Source organism: Bos indicus x Bos taurus, chromosome 9 (assembly GCF_003369695.1).
Source record: "Bos indicus x Bos taurus breed Angus x Brahman F1 hybrid chromosome 9, Bos_hybrid_MaternalHap_v2.0, whole genome shotgun sequence".
Lineage (NCBI taxonomy): Eukaryota > Metazoa > Chordata > Mammalia > Artiodactyla > Bovidae > Bos > Bos indicus x Bos taurus.
The window spans coordinates 50,316,725-50,340,797 of record NC_040084.1 but is presented as its reverse complement, the minus strand read 5'-3'; the positions used below and the strand labels follow the sequence as shown (position 1 = coordinate 50,340,797).

The 24,073-nt window shown below is 41.2% G+C and overlaps 1 non-coding gene and 1 pseudogene across 1 annotated transcript; both read left to right on the top strand.

The window, feature by feature from the left end:
• Nucleotides 1-12,372: 12,372 nt before the first annotated feature.
• On the top strand, nucleotides 12,373-12,476 carry LOC113898942. The gene has a single exon (XR_003512797.1). It is a non-coding gene; the product is annotated as a U6 spliceosomal RNA (small nuclear RNA).
• A 1,435-nt stretch (nucleotides 12,477-13,911) lies between these two features.
• LOC113898800 lies at nucleotides 13,912-14,163 on the top strand (annotated as a pseudogene).
• Nucleotides 14,164-24,073: the final 9,910 nt, after the last annotated feature.

The window sequence follows — 24,073 nt, the reverse complement described above, 5'->3', positions numbered from 1 at the left end:
GAGTATCGCGAGAGTTTTTCGTCATTTCCGGCCTAGAGCCCGCGCGGCTCGGGCGTCTGTGGTAATTCCGACTGACGGAGAAGGGTTGGGATAGCGAAACCGTGCCTTGTTCGGGTTAACGTTACTCCATCTTACAGGCTTCCGAAGCAGCACAGTGGCTTTGTATTAAAGTATACGACTTCCTGACTTCTGTTCTTTCTTCTGTGTTTGGAAAGAGAAATAAAGTTAATTTTGGCCTCAAAGGGCTTCCCTTGTGACTCAGCTGGTAACGGAGCCAGCCGCAATGCGGGAGACCTGGGTTCGATCCCTGTGTTTGGAAGATCCCCTGGAGAAGGGAAAGGCTACCCACTCCAGTATTCTGGCCCGGAGAATTCTATGGACTGTATAGTCCACGGGATCGCAAGGAGTCGGACACGACAGTTTCACTTGGCCTCAAAACCTACCAAGCCAAATAGGTTCTTAATGGAGTTCTTTTGGAATGAAGTGACTGCGAAACAATGCAAAAAGAGGTACGATTAGAGGCTAGGAGACTCAGGTCCCTTCCTTCTGTGAACTTTTAGGCAGTTTACCAGAATACCACATAGAAATACTTGCTGTGTGCAACCTGGTTTCTGCTTCCTACCCAGAACTCCAGCGTCTAAATGTCCAGCATCCCTCAGTTTTCTCAGTGGCCATGCAAGTAAGGGGCATACAGCTTAGGCTTCATTAGTTCAAGGGTAAATCATCTTTGAGGGACCCCATAAATGTAGGTTAAATTGAATTGGCTTGAACCAAAAACTAGTTTCCACTCTTTCCCCATCTATTTGCCATGAAGTGATGGGACCAGATGCCATGATTTTCGTTTTCTGAATGTTGAGCTTTAAACCAACTTTTTCACTCTCCTCTTTCACTTTAATCAAGAGGCTCTTTAGTTCTTCTTCACTTTCTGCCATAAGGGTGGTATCATCTGCATATCTGAGGTTATTGATATTTCTCCGTGCAATCTTGATTCCAGCCTGTGCTTCTTCCAGCCCAGCGTTTCTCATGATGTACTCTGCATAGAAGTTAAATAAGCAAGGTGACAATATACAGCCTTGACATACTCATTTTCCTATTTGGAACCAGTCTGTTGTTCCATGTCCAGTTCTAACTGTTGCTTCCTGACCTGCATATAGGTTTCTCAAGAGACAGGTAGGTCAGGTGATCTGGTATTCCCATCTCTTTCAGAATTTTCCACAGTTTGTGGTGATCCACACAGTCAAAGGCTTTGGCATAGTCAATAAAGCAGAAATAGTTGTTTCTCTGGAACTCTCTTGCTTTTTCCATGATCCAGCGGATGTTGGCAATTTGATCTCTGGTTCCTCTGCCTTTCTAAAACCAGCTTGAACATCTGGAAGTTCACAGTTCATGTACTGCTGAAGCCTGGCTTGGAGAATTTTGAGCATTACTTTACTAGCATGTGAGATGAGTGCAATTGTGCAGTAGTTTGAGCATTCTTTGGCATTGCATTTCTTAGGGATTGGAATGAAAACTGACCTTTTCCAGTCCTGTGACCACTGCTGAGTTTTCCAAATTTGCTGGCATATTGAGTGCAGCACTTTCATAGCATCATCTTTCAGGATCTGAAAGAGCTCAACTGGAATTCCATTACCTCCGCTAGCTTTGTTTGTAGAGATGCTTTCTAAGACCCACTTGACTTCACATTCCAGGATGTCTGGCTCTAGGTGAGTGATCACACCATCGTGATTATCTGAGTCGTGAAGATCTTTTTTGTACAGTTCTTCTGTGTTTTCTTGGCACCTCTTCTTAATATCTTCTGCTTCTGTTAGGTCCATACCATTTCTGTCCTTTATCGAGCCCATCTTTGCATGAAATGTTCCCTTGGTATCTCTAATTTTCAAAGAGATCTCTAGTCTTTCCCATTCTGTTGTTTTCCTCTATTTCTTTGCATTGATTGCTAAGGCTTTCTTATCTCTCCTTGCTATTCTTTAGAACTCTGCATTCAGATGCATATATCTTTCCTTTTCTCCTTTGCTTTTCGCTTCTCTTCTTTTCACAGCTATTTGTAAGGCCTCCCCAGACAGCCATTTTGCTTTTTTGCATTTCTTTTCCATGGGGACGGTCTTGATCCCTGTCTCCTGTACAATGTCACGAACCTCTGTCCATAGTTCATCAGGCACTCTGTCTATCAGATATAGTCCCTTAAATCTATTTTTCACTTCCACTGTATAATCATAAGGGATTTGATTTTGGTCAAAATCAAATGGTGCAGATGGTGATTGCAGCCATGAAATTAAAAGACGCTTACTCCTTGAAAGGAAAGTTATGACCAACCTAGGTAGTATATTGAAAAGCAGAGATATTACTTTGCCAACAAAGGTCCATCTAGTCAAGCCTATGGTTTTTCCAGTGGTCACGTATGGATGTGAAAGTTGGACTGTGAAGAAAGCTGAGCACCAAAGAATTGATGCTTTTGAACTGTGGTGTTGGAGAAGACTCTTGAGAGTCCCTTGGACTGCAAGGAGATCCAACCAGTCCATCCTAAAGGAGATCAGTCCTGGGTGTTCATTGGAAGGACTGATGCTGAAGCTGAAACTCCAATACTTTGGCCACCTCATGCGAAGAGTTGACTCATTGGAAAAGACCCTGATGCTGGGAGGGATTGAGGGCAGGAGGAGAAGGGGATGACAGAGGATGAGATGGCTGGATGGCATCACTGACTCAATGGACATGAGTTTGAGTGAACTCCAGGAGTTGGTGATGGACAGGGAGGCCTGGTGTGCTGTGATTCATGGGGTTGCAAGGAGTTGGACACGACTGAGCGACTGAACTGAATTGAAAAACTAGTTTAGGATATCTCTGGTGGAATGCAGCAAATTTCAAAAGCTGTTAAAATGTCTAAATACCTCAGCTTATCTGGATGCAAAAGGTAATGAGCCATGTAGTTTGCTGGCATTTTTTTTTCCTCTGATACTTAAACTTCCTTTATAAGTTTAGGAATATTCTTTCTCAGTCCTTACTACACATATAATTTGAACTCACTGATATTAAATCAGTCTGAAGATTCCCAGTGAAGGAAAGTTACACAGCTCAAAACTCCCCTCTGGGTCCTCCCCACCATTCTATGCAAAACAAAGAACTCACACCAAAAGAAAAAAAATTTACAGAAAGGTTGATTATGCCCAGCTCCCAGCTGGTACCAGCCTCTGGCCAATCTCCAGAATTCCTTGCCCCAGACATTTAAGAGAGAACTCTGAACAACCTTGGAGAAGAACAGGCCCCCTTAAGACAGTAGATTTCCACATATATGCCTGTATATTGGAGAAGGAAATGGCAACCCACTCCAGTGTTCTTGCCTGGAAAATCCCATGGATAGAGGAGCCTGGTAGGCTGCAGTCCATGTGGTCACGAAGAGTTGGACACGACTGAGCGTGTCCAACTTCACTTTCAATTTTCACTTTCATGCACTGGAGAAGGAAATGGCAACCCACTCCAGTGTTCTTGCCTGGAGAATCCCTGGGATGGAGGAGCCTGGTGGGCTGCTATCTGTGGGGTTGCACAGAGTCGGACACAACTGAAGTGACTTAGCAGCAGCAGCAGCCTGTATACATTTACTCTTTTCTTGGGTTAGTACAGTAGCTCACTAATCTGACTGCTGCCCCTTCTCGCCTTATTAAAGGTGATCTGTTCCTGTAAAGTGCTGGTATCCTTTTTCCGAACCTCCCCTTCTCTAACTCCCTTACCCTACACCCAGGACCAAGAAACAGAACATTCCCAAGAATATCCTCCAGAACAAAAAAATGTCTAAATAATAAACATCCTAAGCCTAGGCAGCGTGAACCAATTACAGAAGCCTGTCTGAACTGTGATTTTAACTAAAAGTTTACACCAAGTTACTGTATTATTTTGCTTAAGAAAGACGGTATTTAAGGAAGGGAAATTTCTGAAATATATAAATGGAGATCAGAAAGATCAAATTTGGCAAGGTGTGTGTTTGAGTTTACTATTGCTATAACAAATGACCATAAATTTGGTGATGTGAAACAGCACACATTTACTATTTTACAGTTCTGATGGTCAGAAGTCCTGAATTCATGGGTCTCTCACTGAGGCTAAAGTCACAGAGTCCCCAGGACTGTGTTCCTGCCTAAAAAGCTCTAGAGGAGAATTTTTTCTTGTCTTTTCCAACTTCTAAAGGTTGCCCACATCCCTTGGCTTACAGCCCCCTTTCATTTTCAAAGCCAGCAATGGCCAATTAACTCACATAGCATCACTCTGACAGTGACTCTTCTGCCTCCCTTTTCTGCATTTAAAATACTCTGTGATTACTACGTTGGGTGCAGCTGAATAAGCTGGATTCTTTATTTTAATTTCAACCTATTAGCAACCTCAACTCCATCTTCAGACTCAATTTTCCTTTGCCCTGAAACTCAAGATTTGATCGCTGGCCCACCCACTCACCTCCTATTGTGTGCCTGGTTCATAACATGGGGTGGAGGACCCTAGACCTAACTTATTCACAGGTGTTGAGGATTAGGATGTGGACATCTTTGGATGGGGTGCGCTATTCTGACTTCTGTAATGCCTTCCAATTATTCAATGGCTCTGGCTCACGGACTTAAGTATTGAGGCTCTTCAACAGATATGGTCTTAGAATGCAAGTGATGCTTCAGAGTGATATAGCTTAATAGCCCTGGCTCCTACTGATTTTTAACTGTGTACTTACTAAGTAATCCTCCAGTAATAATTTGGCTTTTCACATGGATTTGCCTATAGAAACATAATGCTCTGAATAATGAACAAAAGTATTTAGTCAATTTGGCAATTATTATTATCCTCATAGATTAACAAATTTATACTGGCTTTTTAACATATGAATTCCTGTGTGTTTGGTTAATGTGTTTCCACACCTAAGAGATGGTCTAGACTTGGTAGACTGGCAGCTCAGGTTTTTGAATCTGTGAGAATAAAAGCCAGATTGTAAGACTCTGAAGAAATCCATCTGTCTCAGTAATCTTCCCAAATGATTGAAATCTGACTTTAATATATTTTCCAAACTCATACTCAGAATGGATCTCACAGTCTGGCTGTGGACTGAAAGGCTCTCCTAATTGCTCCCATCACATCCTTTACTCCTGGAACACTGGCTAATTTCCTTCAATGAATGAATCTTTTCATTCATTCTTTTTTCAAATTTGTGTGTTTTAATTAGACTCTTTTGATTGCTAATGTTCCTTTCAGAAATGTACAGTTCACAATACAAAGACACATGAATTGACAATATAACTGTAACTAGAAAACTATGCAAGATTGAGGCATACTTCTTTTTTTAATTATCTTTTTGAACTAGGTTTCATTTTAGACTTGCTTAAAAAGTTGAAATATAGGTGATTTACAATTTATGTTAATTTCTGCTGTACAGCAGAGTGATTTAGTTATACATATACATACCTTCTTTTTTAAAAAATACTTTTCCATTATGGTTTATTATAGGATATTGAATATATTTCCCTCTGCTATACAGTAGGACCATGTTATTTGTCCACTCTATATGTAATAGCTTTCATCTGCTAACCCCAACCTCCCACTAAATCCTCCTCCCCAGCTCCATCCCCCTTGGCAACAGAATCTGTTTCTGTTTCATAGATAGGTTCATTTGTGTTATATTTTAGATTCCACATATAAGTGATATCATATAGTGTTTGTCTTTCTCTGACTTACATCACTTAACATGACAGTCTCTAGTTGCAACCATGTTGCTGCAGATATTTTATTCTTTTTATGGCTGAGTAGTACTCCATTGTAAATATGGACCACATCTTCTTCATCCATTTATCTGTTGATGGACATTTAGGTTGTTTCCGCATCTTGGCTGTTGTGAATAGTGCTGCTATGAACATAGGAGTGCCTGTATCTTTTTAAATTTTTTAAATTGTATCTTTTAAAATTTTGTCTGGATATATGCCAAGGAGTGGGATTGCTGGGTCATATGGTAATTCTATTTTCAGTTTTCTGAGGACCCTCTGTACTGTTTTCCATCATGGCTTCACCAACGTACATTCCCACCAACAGTGTAGGAGGGTTCCCTTTTCTTCACACCCTTTCCAGCATATTTTATTTGTAGACATTTTAATGATGGCCATTCTGATTGGTGTGAGGTGGTACTTCATTGCAGTAGTTTCTCTAATAATTAGCAAACTTGAGCATCTTTTCATGGAGGCATACTTCTTTCTGTATGTTTTCTTGTTTTTGGCTAGCCTGTGTAGTTCCCCCCATTCTGTGTCTACTTCATAGTCTCTGCTCACTGTAATTTTTGTGCTCTTCAGCTTTTCTTTACATCGTGAACTTTGAATTTAGCTTCCACTCTATTTCATTCATCATTGCTATTCTGGTTTATTCATATATGTACAGGTCACACACACAAAAAATATTTTTCAGGGATTCCACACCATACAGCTAGGGGCAGTTCTGATTAGAATTACCATGACTGGCTAAGGGGATGATCCTTAACCTTGACTGTTTTAGAGTTTACTTGTGGCGGGGATTGGGATCAGGAGGGTTCCTAAAACATTGTATTTCTCAAGCTTTACTTCCAGACCAAAATCTTCTGTAGAACTAATGTACATATACATGTATTTATATGACTGTATATGTATTTAAGTTCGAACAAGGAAATACTGGAAGAATATGCACACAAAGTTGTAATGGGATTAGTGAGATAGAACAAGGCTACTGCTAAGATATGGATTCTTGGGCAAAAATTTTTGTGGGCTCTCTTTCTGTATTAACATTCTGACTAAAAATGTACTCCACTGGAGACGGTAAAGTTAAAACCAAAAAGAACTGTAGAAACATTGTACTCTGGTTTGTACATTCATTTTTCATAAGAATATTGGCTAACAATTCTGAATATGCTTTGCATGTATGCTGAGGTTGAACAAATAAGTAAATGGATAGTAGCTAATAGGAGCCAGATTTCTTACTATCAAATAAAGAAGTTACAGATAATCAACAGAGAAAGGATAGACTGAACTCTATGGTAATGAATTAGAGTTAGAGATCAGAGAATTAACTCTGTTTAACTCTGTTTAGCTCATTATATCGGAGAAGGCAATGGCACCCCACTCCAGCACTCTTTTTTTTTTAATTTAATTTTATTTTATTTTTAAACTTTACAATATTGTATTGGTTCTGCCATATATCGACATGAATCCGCCACAGGCATACATGTGTTCCTCATCCTGAACCTTCCTCCCTCCTCCCTCCCCATACCATCCCTCTGGGTCATCCCAGTGCACCAGCCCCAAGCATCCAGTATTGTGCATCGAACCTGGACTGGCGACTCGTTTCATATATGATATTATACATATTTCAATGCCATTCTCCCAAATCATCTCACCCTCTCCCTCTCCCACAGAGTCCAAAAGACTGTTCTATACATCAGTGTCTCTTTTGGTGTCTCATATACAGGGTTATTGTTAGCATCTTTCTAAATTCCATATATATGCGTTAGTATACTGTATCGGTGTCTTTCTTTCTGGCTTACTTCACTCTGTATAATAGGCTCCAGTTTCATCCACCTCATTAGAACCGATTCAAATGTATTCTTTTTAATGGCTGAGTAATACTCCATTGTGTATATGTACCATAGCTTTCTTATCCATTCATCTGCTGATGGACATCTAGGTTGCTTCCATGTCCTGGCTATTATAAACAGTGCTGTGATGAACATTGGGGTACACATGTCTCTTTCAATTCTGGTTTCCTCAGTGTGTGTGCCCAGCAGTGGGATTGCTGGATCATAAGGCAGTTCTATTTCCAGTTTTTTAAGGAATCTCCACACTGTTCTCCATAGTGGCTGTACTAGTTTGCATTCCCACCAACAGTGTAAGAGGGTTCCCTTTTCTCCACATCCTCTCCAGCATTTATTACTTGTAGACTTTTGGATCGCAGCCATTCTGACTGGCGTGAAATGGTACCTCATAGTGGTTTTGATTTGCATTTCTCTGATAATGAGTGTGTTGAGCATCTTTTCATGTGTTTGTTAGCCATCTGTATGTCTTCTTTGGAGAAATGTCTATTTAGTTCTTTGGCCCATTTTTTGATTGGGTCATTTATTTTTCTGGAATTGAGCTGTAGGGGTTGCTTGTATATTTTTGAGATTAGTTGTTTGTCAGTTGCTTCATTTGCTATTATTTTCTCCCATTATGAAGGCTGTCTTTTCACCTTGCTTATAGTTTCCTTTGTTGTGCTGAAGCTTTTAAGTTTAATTAGGTCCCAATTGTTTATTTTTGCTTTTGTTTCCAATATTCTTGGAGGTGGGTCATAGAAGATCCTGCTGTGATGTATGTCGGAGAGTGTTTTGCCCATGTTCTCCTCTAGGAGTTTTATAGTTTCTGGTCTTACATTTAGATCTTTAATCCATTTTGAGTTTATTTTTGTGTATGGTGTTAGAAAGTGGTCTAGTTTCATTCTTTTACAAGTGGTTGACCAGCTTTCCCAGCACCACTTGTTAAAGAGATTGTCTTTAATCCATTGTATATTCTCGCCTCCTTTGTCAAAGATAAGGTGTCCATATGTGCGTGGATTTATCTCTGGGCTTTCTATTTTGTTCCATTGATCTATATTTCTGTCTTTGTGCCAGTACCATACTGTCTTGATGACTGTGGCTTTGTAGTAGAGCCTGAAGTCAGGCAGGTTGATTCCTCCAGTTCCATTCTTCTTTCTCAAGATCGCTTTGGCTATTCGAGGTTTTTTGTATTTCCATACAAATTGTGAAATTATTTGTTCTAGCTCTGTGAAGAATACCGTTGGTAGCTTGATAGGGATTGCATTGAATCTATAAATTGCTTTGGGTAGTATATTAATTTTCACTATATTGATTCTTCCAATCCATGAACATGGTATATTTCTCCATCTATTAGTGTCCTCTTTGATTTCTTTCACCAGTGTTTTATAGTTTTCTATACATAGGTCTTTAGTTTCTTTAGGTAGATATATTGCTAAGTATTTTATTCTTTTAGTTGCAATGGTGAATGGAATTGTTTCCTTAATTTCTCTGTTTTCTCATTATTAGTGTATAGGAATGCAAGGGATTTCTGTGTGTTGATTTTATATCCTGCAACTTTACTATAATCATTGATTAGTTCTAGTAATTTTCTGGTGGAGTCTTTAGGGTTTTCTATGTAGAGGATCATGTCATCTGCAAACAGTGAGAGTTTTACTTCTTCTTTTCCAATGAATTTCACCTTTTTTCAAGTGCACATGGAACCTTCTCCAGGATAGATCACATCCTGGGTCATAATCTAGCCTTGGTAAATTCAAAAAAATTGAAATCATCCAAGCATCTTTTCTGACCACAATGCAGTAAGATTAGATCTCAATAACAGGAGAAAAACTATTAAAAATTCCAACATATGGAGGCTGAACAACACGCTGCTGAATAACCAACAAATCACAGAAGAAATCAAAAAAGAAATCAAAATTTGCATAGAAACAAATGAAAATGAAAACACAACAACCCAAAACCCGTGGGACACTGTAAAAGCAGTCCTCAGGGGAAAGTTCATAGCAATACAGGCATACCTCAAGAAACAAGAAAAAAGTCAAATAAATAACCTAGCTCTACACCTAAAGCAACTAGAAAAGGAAGAAATGAAGAACCCCAGGGTTAGTAGAAGGAAAGAAATCTTAAAAATTAGAGCAGAAATAAATGCAAAAGAAACAAAAGAGACCATAGCAAAAATCAACAAAGCCAAAAGCTAGTTCTTTGAAAGGATACATAAAATTGACAAACCATTAGCCAGACTCATCAAGAAACAAAGGGAGAAAAATCAAATCAATAAAATTAGAAATGAAAATGGAGAGATCACAACAGACAACACAGAAATACCAAGGATCATAAGAGACTACTAACAGCAATTATATGCCAATAAAATGGACAACATGGAAGAAATGGACAAATTCTTAGAAAAGTACAACTTTCCAAAACTGGACCAGGAAGAAATAGAAAATCTTAATAGACCCATCACAAGCACGGAAATTGAAACTGTAATAAAAAATCTTCCAGCAAACAAAAGCCCAGGTCCAGACGGCTTCACAGCTGAATTCTACCAAAAATTTAGAGAAGAGCTAACACCTATCCTACTCAAACTCTTCCAGAAAATTGCAGAGGAAGGTAAATTTCCAAACTCATTCTATGAGGCCACCATCACCCTAATAACCAAAACCTGACAAAGATCCCACAAAAAAAGAAAACTACAGGCCAATATCACTGATGAACATAGATGCAAAAATCCTTAACAAAATTCTAGCAATCAGAATCCAACAACACATTAAAAAAATCATACACCATGACCAAGTGGGCTTTATCCCAGGGATGCAAGGATTCTTCAATATCCGCAAATCAATCAATGTAATACACCACATTAACAAATTGAAAAATAAAAACTATATGATTATCTCAATAGATGCAGAGAAAGCCTTTGACAAAATTCAACATCCATTTATGATAAAAACTCTCCAGAAAGCAGGAATAGAAGGAACATACCTCAACATAATAAAAGCTATATATGACAAACCCACAGCAAACACTCCAGCACTCTTAACTAGGAAATCCCGTGGACGGAGGAGCCTGGTGGGCTGCCATCTATGGGGTCGCACAGAGTCGGACACGACTGAAGCGGCTTAGCAGCAACAGCAGACGTTTTTGCTTGTCACAACTATGAGGTGGGTGCTAAGGGCATCTATTAGGTAGAGGCCAGGGATGCTGTTAAATATCCTGCGATGCTGTACATGCAAAAACACTGAATTATCCATCCCAAAGTGCCAACAGTGCCAAGTCTGAGAAACTTCTGTCTGTGATATATGTGGTGAGAGGGGTGTGTTATGATTATAAGGACAAGGATGACAAAACTAAAAGACGGGGAAAAAACTGGTTCATTGTGGAATTAACCCACCCTCAAAAAACTGCCTCCAGACTTCCTGTTATGTGGAAATAATGTCCCTTTATTGTTTAAATAACTTTCAGTTGCCACTTCTAATACCCACGGACAAGATCATCCTAACTGAAAAGGAGAGAGAAGAAGGATTAGGACAAAATATGGTAAGCATGCTCTATAAGCACAGGGTGTCCCAGGGCAAGAGGAAATGGCCAATCTGGTACTGACTCTCTGAAGTGTTATTTGCTCTGGGAAGCTCTCCAAAATAAGTTCTGTTGTTGAAATTCTCAGCTAGACACTTCCATCACATTAAACCACACTGATTTTATTTGTTCTTCTCAGAAAATTGAATAAAAACTATCTGTGAGTTGAAATCAGGAAGCATAAATTATACTTTTTATATATTCTTTGAGGAAACAGCCTCAAAACTTTTCAAAGACTTTAAAATGCTGAAAAGGGGGGAAATAGCATGATCTCTTTAAATTTGCAACTTAGAAAAATGGTTGGAACTGAACTTTGTTGTTATTCAGTCGCTAAGTCGTGTCTGACTTTTTTATGACCTCATGGACTACAGCATGCCAGGCTTCCCTGTCATTCACTGTCTCCTGGAGTTTGCTCAAACTTATGTCCATTGAGTTGCTGATGCCATCCAATCATCTCATCCTCTGGAACTGAACTTGAAAAATGATTTTTATGTTAATTATAAACCAATGGATAAATGGGGATAGGAAAAAATGGAGAAAGAAAAACATTACTGTATTTTACTTTTTCTTTTTCCTCTCTAATGTGATACAAGGGAGGAAATCATGGAATACAGAGCATAGTGAAAAACTTTAAATGATCTTATGGGAGCTATTTATTTAATAAGAGATGATTAAGGCAACACTGGGGGCAAGAGATTCAGGGATCCATGGCCAGTAAGAAAAATGCCTTGTATAATCTGATTTAAAAGTTTTCCTTGTGATAAATCATAGTGGAAAAGAATATAAAATATATTTATATAAATAAATAAAAATATAAACAAATATTTTAAAATAATATATATAGGTGTATGTATATAGGGCTTCCTTGGTGGCTCAGACAAGAAAGAATCTACCTGCAATGCAGGAGACCCAAGTTCGATACCTGGGTCAGAAAGATCCCCTGGAGAAGGGAATGGCTATGAACTCCAGTATTCTTGTCTGGAGAATGCCATGGACAGAGGAACCTGGTGGGCTACAGTCCATGGGGTCGCAAAAAGTCAGACACAACTGAGCGACTAAGACACACATATATATACATGTGTTGTTTTTGTTCAGTAGAAATTAACACAATATTGTAAAATACTTGAATTTGGTGAGTTCATACTCTAATGCTCTCTCATTACACATTGTACATTTAATAATGATTAGAAACATTTTTAATATGAGCAGTCTTCTAAATGCACAATTTTTAATACAGAAATCCTTATTTAGTGCTTGCTTCAGCAGCACATATACTAAAATTGGAATGATATAGAGATTAGCATGGTCCCTGTGCAAGGATAACATGAAAATTTGTGAATATTCACATTTTAAAAAAAAATCCCATTCAACTGCTGGGTAATCAATTCTTGATCTTCTATCTCGTGAAATCAAATTCAGCTACCCAAAACTATAGTTAATAATAATTACATGTATATATTTTACCTAATCCTATTGACATGACTATTAAGTGGTATCATTAGGCTCTTTTTATGGATAAATAAATAGGCTGAAAAGTTAAACAACCAGCTCAGGTCTATAAATGTAGTATGGTGGAGCCAGAAGGCAACACCAGTCTGCATGTCTGGAGTGGGTATGACTTCTGTATTGTATCAATAGTGCCATGAAGGGACAAACCAAGTACTTGTCAACATTGAACATATTCAGTTCAGTTCAATTCAGTTGCTCAGTCGTGTCCGACTCTTTGCGACCCCATGAATTGCAGCACGCCAGGCCTCCCTGTCCTTCACCAACTCCCGGAGTTCACTCAGACTCACGTCCATCGAGTCAGTGATGCCATCCAGCCATCTCATCCTCTGTCGTCCCCTTCTCCTCCTGCCCCCAATCCCTCCCAGCATCAGAGTCTTTTCCAATGAGTCAACTCTTCGCATGAGGTGGCCAAAGTACTGGAGTTTCAGCCTCAGCATCATTCCTTCCAAAGAAATCCCAGGGCTGATCTCCTTCAGAATGGATTGGTTGGATCTCCTTGCAGTCCAAGGGACTCTCAAGAGTCTAACACCACAGTTCAAAAGCATCAATTCTTTGGCGCTCAGCCTTCTTCACAGTCCAACACTCATATCCATACATGACCACTGGAAAAACCATAGCCTTGACCAGACGGACCTTTGTTGGCAAAGTAATGTCTCTGCTTTTGATTATGCTATCTAGGTTGGTCATAACTTTCCTTCCAAGGAGTAAGCATCTTTTAATTTCATGGCTGCAGTGACCATCTGCAGTGATTTTGGAGCCCAGAAAAATAAAGTCTGACACTGGTTCCCCATCTATTTGCCATGAAGTGATGGGACTGGATGCCATAATCTTCATTTTCTGAATGTTGAGCTTTAAGCCAACTTTTTCACTCTCCACTTTCACTTTCATCAAGAGGCTTTTTAGTTTCTCTTCATTTTCTGCCATAAGGGTGGTGTCATCTGCATATCTGAGGTTATTGATATTTCTCCCGGCAATCTAAGGACCAGCAAATATCACACTCCCACAGGCCCTCACACAGTACTGAACACTTTACTAATGATTCCTCAATAAATACTTATGATTAATTTTTAAATGACCTTGTTGAAACAGAACTATACTGTTCATGAATAGTGGGCAGAGCACTGAATAGAGCAATAGACCCAGATGTTAACAAGGGCTCTTCTATTCACTAGTTACTACGTGGCCTTGGACAAATTACTTGTCTGAGGCTCAGCTTCAAAGTCAGAATAATGGTTCTCGGTGGTCAGTTGTCACGGTTGGTGAGTAGTAGCTGAGCCAAGATGCTATGGAATCTTCTGTCTCCCCATCAGATTACTAAGAGGACCATAAGTACTGCTTTACGCAGGCAGTTTGAAAATAAGGTTCCAGCAAAACAAAAGCTGTTTCAGGAGGATAATGGAATTCCAGTGCATCTGAAGGGTAGGATAGCTGATGCCCTCCTGTATAGAGCCACCATGGTTCTTACAGTTGGTGGAACAGCATGTGCCATATATCAGCTGGCTGTGGTTTCACTTCCCAAAAAGCAGGATTGACTTCAGTTTATCTTCGCAGCAATCATTTGGTTCAATTCCATTTAGCTGTCTGTGGACCAGTAAATCTGATACACAACTGGGTTCTTTGGGGATCAGTATTTATTGACTTGAACTAACTGCCATCAATAAAGCAGTCTTTACCATGAAAAATACAAGTAAAGTCAGAACAACAATACCAGCTGGGCCTGCTTTCCAATGTCGGACAACATATGGAGGTGATCTTTGGAAAACATGATTTGTTGAACAAATGAAAGGCTTTACAGTCTCAAATTCTAAGCTCAAGAAGTCCATTTAACCTCTGCTATACTGACTGAATTGATTATGGTGTAAACCTAGCTCAACAGCCCACCATAAGTCTGGCTGATAATTTCATCCTTTCATTGGATTCTACTTCTCTGAACCTATTCTTTGGCATTTATCATTTGATTCCATCTCTCCTTCACCCAAACCAATCAGTTTCCAAAGTAATTTTCTGGCACCAAAGAGAAGAAAGTATGCTGCCCAGATCACAGGGGCAAACTGTTCAAAAGACCACAGGAAACTTCTGCCCCTTCTTCTTACCCCAGTTGCGTTAATCATATTTAAAATTTTTCTGTATGACATTTTGACATCTTACATAATCTTTGTGGCTGTGGAAAGACTGTTCCATCAGGGCTAGCTAATTCTTAGGGAGTGCAAAGGATCCAACAAGATGTATGCCCTTGATATATAAACTGATGAATCCAGAGCCATCATACCTTTGCTATCTGGCCCATATTCCTCTGCCTTAATCACCACAGGGTTAGGTGCCAGGCAATAAGGACCACCACATCATAGGAACAGAATAAAGGGACAAAGTACAGCAATTCAATAAGTAATCCCACTGGGGAAACATAAGTAAAGAAAAAAGTATGGGATGGGACTTCCCTGGTGGTCCAGTGGCTAAGACTCTGAATTCCCAAAGCAGAAAGCCTAGGTTTGATCCCTGTTCAGGGAAGTAGATCTTACATGCCATCACTAAGAGTTTGCATGCTGCAACTAAAGATTCCACATGCTGCAACTGAAGATCTATAATACGTGCTGGAACTAAGACCCAGCACAGCCAAATAGGTAAATAAGTAAATATTATTTTTGAAAAAGAAAAAAATGTATGATAGACCCCCGTAAGTTAAGGATCACTCAAGAAAGCATGTTTGCTTAACAAAACCATGCCAGGGAACCATAAGTTATGGCCCAAAGCAATAAAACAATGGTGGAATGAGACCCATATCCTGCCCAGCAAGGGCAGTAAGTTAATGATTCCTAGGACGTGCTCCTCTGCATACACTAAAAACAAAAATACATTATATGGAAACCTGAGATGACTTACCATATTTTAGTATATGTCACCACTTTTTTGCTTATTTTGATTGTGCCATGACAGTCCCCATTTTGACCATGTAGGGACAAGAACACTTCCCCACCTGATGTGGAGGGGGAACTAATGATGGAGCGTGATATCTACTTAAGAATGAGCAAGCTGGTCTTCTCCACCTCCTCATTTTTCCTTTGACTGTAAAACTGTAGCCCACTAAGCTCTTGGGCAGCACTCCCTCACCTGCCTGCTTGTAAATCTCACATGCTTCCCTACACTACTAAACTTTTTCCTTACCTGTCACTGCCTCTTGCTGAATTCTTTCTGTGCCAACACAGAAAAGCCTATGCTTGGCTGTGTCCTGAAATGCTTTCTCCCGTTTCAGCTATAGCCTAAAACTCAAGGACACTCTTCAAACTAGCCATTCCTAAATTGTTCATGCTGCCCGGCCTTACCTTTCCCATAGGAACCCTAATAAAAAGTCTGGCCTAAATATATTGCACACTCCTGCCTTTGCTTCATGATCAAAATCTGGTGTTTGTTCTGTGGCTGTGTGATGAGCTGTCCCTTTTGTTTCTAGGGGAATTGTGAGAAACGTTAAACTTTTCTTACAGTGGCACTGACCTCTCCGTGTTGTCACTCAGTCTCCTTTATAAATAAGACTTACACACAGAACACAGACCAGCAGGTCTTTTCAAAGCTAAAGAAGCTTAAGAGGGAGAAGAGTACTGAGTATTATTAAATAATGACTTGCCCTTCAGGGCAAGCTTATCAGGATGTACTTATTTTATGATTCTAATTCCTTTACTTGGCAGATCTTGATTTATGTTTAAAAAAAAACAAACAGTGGATAGTTCACATGTGTGTGTTAGTTGCTCAGTTGCATCCGACTCTGCGAGCCCATGGACTGTAGCCCGCCAGACTCCTCTGTCCATGGAATTCTCCAAGCAAGAATACTGGAGTGGGTAGCCATTCCTTTCTCCAGATCTTCCAGACCCAGGGATTGAACCCTGGTTTCCTGCACTGCAGGCAGATTTTGTACTGTCTGAGCCACCAGGGAAGCCCCTAGTTCACATGACTTAAATTCAAAATATTTCTTTGTGAGAAGGGAAAATGAGACTTGGTGTAAATTAACCCCACCATTCTTTTTGTTTGTTTCTAATCATTGGACTGCTTGAATACTCATCTCCCTTTTTATTCACCTTATTTATTCTTTGTCTTCTTTGAGTTTTCTTCCTTGAGACTAAAATGATAGATTTTGTTTAAAACTTAAAGACAGAGCTCTGTCTTCAGTATGGAAAATATACTGAAATTCTTAGTCCATTTGGGCTGCTGTAACAAAATACCATAAACTGGGTGGCCTAAAAACAGAACATTTACTTCTTGCAGTTCTAGAAACTGAGAAGTCCATGATCAAGACTACAGACAGAATTATGTCTGTTGAGAACCCTTTTCTTGGGTCATAGGCAGTTTTTCTCTGTCTTCACATGGCAGAAGGGGAAGGTGGTCTCTGGAGTGTCTTTTATAAGAGCACCAACCCCATTCAGGAGAGCTCCACCCTTATGACCTACCACTTTCTTAAGGCTCCACCCATCACATTGGTCATTAGGTTTCAATATATAAGTTCTGGAGGAGGCAAAGATAAAGACCTTAGCACTAAATACAAGAAAGTAGGTTAATTTGCCCACAGAATACATTCAAGAAGATCTCTTCAATCATCCCTAGACACCCTAAGAGGGAGGGGATGGTTCTAGTTTTATCTCTTTTGTCCTGTTTTCCTTTCCTGTCCTTTTTGAGGTGATCAATGGAAAGGCTGTTCAGAGGCAGAATCTTTGCTGCAGCTGCTCTTGATACTTGATCCTTTTTTCATTAATTCGACCAACTGGAAATAACCTTGCTAAGGCCAGATGCCTTGTCTGTGTTGTTCACTTCTGTATCCTTAATTGGCACATCGACACATAGTGGGCGCTCAACAAATACTTGTTAAATGAATGAACCATTATTTTACTGAACTTCTGTGTGCCGGGTACCGCTCCAGGAGCTGAGAAAAGGGAGGTAAGGACCGCATTGCGGTTCCTGGGGAGGCCCACACTAGAGAACAAAAACAGACGCGCTAAGTGTTCTGCCTAGTAGAGGGAAGGAACGCCGGGCTGAGACCTGCGCCAGGCGGCGCTGGGTGGCCTGCCCGTCTGCCGGGTCTGGCCTGGCTCTCCTCTGGGTCCCGCGGCGCGGACCAATCTGCAGCAACAGACCCGGGAGCTGTTTGAATGCCAGATGATTCCTCCCGACGGACTAGCCCCCGGGCATTCCTATCTCGTTCCCAGACGCTTCCCGGTGCTCCGGGGTTGGACAGCACACACCTGTCTTCCCAGCGTCGGCCCAGCTGCGGCTCAGGCCTGCGGGACTCCAGGGAGCGATACGCCCCCATCCGCCGGCTGCGGGCCAGAACAGCAGCGGGGTCGCAACAATCTCCAAATTCTTCACTGAGACTTCACCTGCCCCAGCCGGGGGAAGTGTGTGGGGCGCAGCCTGTAGGGCAGCTCCTGCATCTTCCCCTAACGAGAACCGTGTGTGTGTGTTGGGGGAGGGGGATGGGGGTGGTGGTGGTTGCAAGATGTGCTTTCACTTCGGTTCGGGCAGGGTCAAATTGCGGCTGTGTTGTTTCTCTCCCAGCCAGGTTTAGCTGGAGCCAGGGAAACTCTCAGTGCTCAGGGACTTGAAATTCCTCCTGTCTTAAACCCTGCAACAGCTGCAGGAGCTCTGGAGATGGGAGTGCGGCTGCCGCGTTGGAGCTGGCAGGGCGACAGTAAAAGCAGTAGAAGCAGCGGAAAGCTGGGTAGTGTGCGAGTCTCCCTCTCCTCCCAGCTTTTTGCCAAGGTGCCCATCCTCGGACCCTCGGGAATCTACTAATCAATTTTTATTTAAGCAAAGAGCTCTGAAGCTCGATTACCTCTGCCTGACAACCCCAAACACTGTCAGCTGCCACTGTAGTGTAGTGAATTTGGGGGTGGGGGTGGGAGGCAGGATTACTAGAAGAAGAGTTAAACTTACACGGGGAATATTATTGCATCTGTATCCTCTTGTTCCGTGTCTTCCTTGAGGATAATGCTAGACTTCATCTCACAATTTCAACATTTTCACCTACAAACATTTCCGAAAGTAAAGTCTTCCTTCTTGTTAAGCATGCTTTCTTGTGCTTTCCAATACACAGACCCATGCTGGCTACTCACTACCGGCACAGGAAACCACTCATTACCTTTCACAATCACTGTTTGACGGATTTTCTGTATTTTTCCTTAGGATATGAAATAAACTACGGGTTTATTCAGCTGTAGTTGTAATTCTTTGACTAAATGGAAATAATTTTCAAGCTTTTTTTTTTTTTTTTTTTTAAGTGAACAATAATCATGATAGAAATGGCCTTTGGAGTCTTCCTGGTCTTTCCACAGGCAGCACCAAGCCTTTGACTTTGGTCCATTTTTTCCCTAAGTTTCAAAACCTAGATCTGACTCCAGACATGCAGGTGGAATTGTATAACCTTTTTCTGTGCGAGATCATGCCTTTGTAATGGTCACTAAGCTCTCCAGACTTTTTGAAAACCATCTATGTAACAGTTACCTTGCAGTGTTCCTGAAAACGTGGGGGAAAGATCACCTTTGAAGGGCCTGCGTGGGCTTAGCATGATGCGTGTCAAGCATCAGTAGAGCTGCCGCACAGTAAGTGCTCATTACCTGTCATGGACGATGATGCAAGACTTAACCTAGGATGCTCAGGCCAAAAGGCTGGTTACTCTAACTTTGGCTGACAAATGTGAGCTCCTCCTTCTCTTTTATTATCATGTATGTCTTTATCAGTAAAAAGCATTTAAAGGAATTATTATAAAAGGCTTCCTGCCTTGGGAGTCCCATGCCAGCCCAGTACAGTCATGGCTGCCCCGGCCTCGCTCCGATTTTGGTACCCACGTACCCTCCCCCGCCCCAGCCCCTAACCTCTTTGAGCTTTCCTTGAGCTGCACGGCCTTGGGGCCCCAAGGCCCGGCTAGCTTTGCCCTGCATCCTGCAGGTTAGCGGCGCTCGAGGCTAGGGAGAAGGTGGGGCCCCGGCGCGGAGCAGGACGTGGGGCGCGAGCATCTGGAGAAGTTCACGCAGGGAGAGAATCGGCCAGCTAGACCAGCCGCCCTGCTCCGCCCGCCCTCTACCCGCAGCTCCAGGAACCCGGCACTTCGTGGTCACGCGTCCTGCTTTCCAAGAGCTCGTAGTTCCCGGGCCACCGCGACGCAAGCCCACCACTAAGAAGGTGTGAGGGCGGCATGAGACATCCACGGGAAAAGAGAGGTATAGGTCCCACGAGGTCTAGGGGGAGCCTTTTCTCTCCGTCTGCACAGGAAAACAGCCTGGCTCGCCAGTGGGTCCAATCCCAGGAGGAGAGCCAAAGGAATCCAGTGTCCCGACGCTTCCAAGCCCTCAGGAGACGCGGGCCCTCCTTATCCCCGGGGCGCCGGCCGTAGGGCAGAGGCCAGACCTCGCGCTCTTCTGCGCCTGAGTCCGGCTGTCCCGTGGAGCTCTTCGGGTCACCAGCGCTTGGGACGTCCTTCCTCGGCGGCAGGGGGCAGGCCTCGGCCGAACCCTCAAAGATCCCCAATGTTGCTCTCTCTGCTGGGCTTCTGCGACGCCGGAGGTCAGTTTTTCCAGGGGGCTGAAGGACCACATGGGGAGATCGATGGTGTCTCACATTTCATTCCTTTCTCACTTCTGTTTGTCACATGTGTGGAGCTTTCTGCACCTGAACGTCACTTTGATGGAATAGAATAGAATCTCATGCCCCGAGCAATCAATCATTTCTTGTTGGAGATGACCCATTTAGTCACCGGAAATCCGGCTAAAAGCATTGCTCCAGAAAGAAAAATCTTTTTAAGATTCCAGCATTCACTGCAACGTTTGTTATCCCCAGAATGTAGAATTGACTGAATGTATTAATATTTTCTAAGACTTGCAATTTTGTCACAGTTTGTAACCAGTTTTTAAAAGACCAACCAATGCTTAAAGGTAAATTAGTTGCAAGCACAGGAGGGGAAATATTAGTTAGAAAAATTAGTTAAAACAGCAAATAGAAACTGGTCCCCCTTCATATATCTTCTCCCAGCAATTTTCTTTCTTCTATTTCAAATATCTTGCCCAAATTGCAAGAAGAAGCAGCAAAGCAAAATACCCACATCTCACATTTAGATTACAGATATTGTTAACTTATTCAAACACCCCACATTTCTTTATCATTTGATATGGAGTCTAACTGCCTATGCTTAAAAAGCTGGGCAGAAACTTTCCTTAGGGTGGGACTTTTCAATAGTTGAAACATGGGTTCTTTAAAATTTATATATTTAAGCTAAACCTTCCTTGATTTCACATGGAACAATTCTACCAAGCAAAACAGAAAGTACTGCCTAACCCAAAATGTGTTTTGAAAGAATAAGTTTACCATGCTGAGAATAAAAGGTCTTTCCTCTTCTAAGTAACACCATGTTCTGCAAATACCTTCTTTTAAAATGAATATTTCAGTTAGACAGATCCAAATATCTTTAGTCTTAAGTTTATTTGGTAATAAACTTATTAATAAATTGATAACATTCTTAATTTTCATTTTCTCCCATGTTTATTGTCTTGGGTGCTGAGAATAGGTTAGTACTTTGAATAAATCACAACCATCCTTAGTTCACAGATTTTTTTTTCAGCTGGGAAGAGGGTATAACTTTCTTCCTGAGATCAAACAATATTTACTCTTCTTTTTCATATGTTATCTCCTTGGCCTTCCATTCTAATAACAAAGAAGCCTTGAAAATTCATTCTTCATTATATAGACAGTATGAAAGAGGTAAGAATGGTTTCAGAGGTCAAATTCAGTATACACATACTGAATTTACTTTCTCTGTAAATATATGGAGTTTAGTAAATTCTCCATCCTCATCATCTTCATTATGTAAAATATTCAGAATTAGAATTTTGAGGGTAATACTATCCAGCCATTAAACAAGAATAATTCAAAAAACAATTTTGGATATCTGGGTCATTTAGTCTTGACTGAGTAGCTATGGTTCCTTAAAATGGAATAAAATTCAAGAAAATGTAGCTTGTATCTTCAGTATTCTTATTATTAAATAAACATTTGCTCACTTTTTATAACTCTTTAGATATTTCAGTTGTTTTCAAGTTAAGCCTTTTTTTTTTTCTCTTAAACATGCCAAGATTTTGAGGTGTTTCTACAGAAGGATATTATTGGATATAATAACCTTCCCTGAATTTATGCCTACTCCTTCATGACTTTAAAGTGACTTTGCATGGGGTTCCCCCATTTTTGGTATAATTTATATGTTATAATGAGAAAGGAAGTATCTCTTTTGGACCATAAAATATTGAGACCAAAGAAGATTAGATGTAACTAGAGTAGAGGAACATCATGAGAAATGCTGGGCTGGAAGAAGCACAAGCTGGAATCAAGATTACTGGGAGAAATATCAATAACCTCAGATATGCAGATGACACCACCCTTAGGGCAGAAAGTGAAGAAGAATTAAAAAGCCTCTTGATGAAAGTGAAAGAGGAGAGTGAAAAAGTTGGCTTAAAGATGTTGGCTCAACATTCTGAAAACTAAGATCATGGCCTCTGGTCCCATCACTTCATGGCAAATAGATGGGTAAACAGTAGAAACAGTGGCTGGTTTTATTTTTCTGGGCTCCAAAATCACTGCAGATGGTGACTGCAGCCATGAAATTAAAAGACGCTTGCCCCTTGGAAGGAAAGTTATGACCAACCTAGACAGCATATAGTAGAGACATTACTTTGTCAACAAAGGTCCATCTAGTCAAGGCTATGGTTTTTTCCAGTGGTCATGTATGGATGTGAGAGTTGGACTATAAAGAAAGCTGAGTGCCAAAGAATTGATGCTTTTGAACTGTGGTGTTGGAGAAGACTCTTGAGAGTCCCTTGGACTGCAAGGAGATCCAACCAGTTCATCCTAAAGGAGATCAGTCCTGGGTGTTCATTGGAAAGACTGACGTTGAACCTGAAACTCCACTACTTTGGCCACCGCTGACTCATTTGAAAAGACCGTGATGCTGGGAAAGATTGAGGGCAGGAGGAGAAGGGGATGACAGAGGATGAGATGGTTGGATGGCATCACTGACTCAATGGACATGGGTTTGGGTGGACTCCGGCAGTTGGTGATGGACAGGGAGGCCTGGTGTGCTGCTGTTCATGGGGTCGCAAAGAGTCGGACACAACTGAGTGACTGAGCTGAGCTGAACTGAGAGTAGAGAAATGAAGAAGGGAACATAAGTAAGAATCTGTATGTCTCAGATGGCCACCTGTTCCAGTAAGTATAAATTCAAGATATCTTGTGGGATTTTATTTAATTCAGTAACCTAGAACCTAGAAGAGACCTATTTGTTTCATTACACACACACACACACACACACACACACACGCACGCACAGATTTTACTTTATAAAGGTATATGAAGATTGGGACCTGGAAGCCCTAGATGTCTTTTTGGTTCTGAGATCCTCGGCTTCATGAACCACAATACAAATGGTTTTTAGGAGTTGCCTAATAACTAAGTAATGGCAGTGTTTTTGTAAAGCTGTGTTAAAGGTTGGGGATTCAGCAAGATTTGGGAGAAAAATTAATGATTACTCAGAGGAAATGATGAATTCAAACTAGACCATAAACTATCTTGGTTTCAGACCCAGAATCAAACTCTTTATATTGGGACTTCCCTGGTGGTCCATTGTCTAAGATTCTGAGCTCCCCAGGCAGGGGGCCTGAGTTTGATCCCTGGTTAGAAAACTAGATCCCACATGCCACAGCTAAGAGCCGTCAAACCACAATGAAGATTGAAGATCCTGAGTGCCCCGACTATGACCCAGTGCAGCCAAAGAAATAAATATTTAAAAAAACTCATTATATGAATACATCTAAAACCCCATTTAGATCCTGGTTTCCCCAATTTCTGGGCCCCCAAGGCTGCTTGCAGGAGAGCTGGTGGGCCAAGCCGGTCCTGCAGGCCTCCCTGCCTGCAGCAGAGGGACTACAGGTGATAGGGTCAACCCCTCTGACTTCCAAGAAGAGGCCTGAGAGGACCAAGATGAAAGGGGGACATTGCTTCTGTCACCTTTTCCCTTTTAACCTACACTAGAAATGGCAACCCACTCCAGTATTCTTGCCTGGAAAATCCCATGGACAGTGGAGCCTGATGAGCTATAGTCCACAGGGACACAAAGAATCAGACAAGACTGAGCAACTGAGCACAAGCATAAAAAGAAGCCTGGTGAGGTAGAATAGCATTAGAGATTGAATTGTTGAGCCTATCTCCCAATACACTACAAGTTTTCAGGGATATATTATCAACCATTCTGATTTAACTCAATTAACTCAGCAGTTGTCCCCTCCTTTTTCTTGCACCATTAATATTTCCTCATTTGCAAATTATTAGCATCGTATCTGCTGCTACTGCTGCTAAGTCACTTCAGTCATGTCCGACTCTGTGTGACCCCATAGATGGCAGCCCACCAGGCTCCCCTGTCCC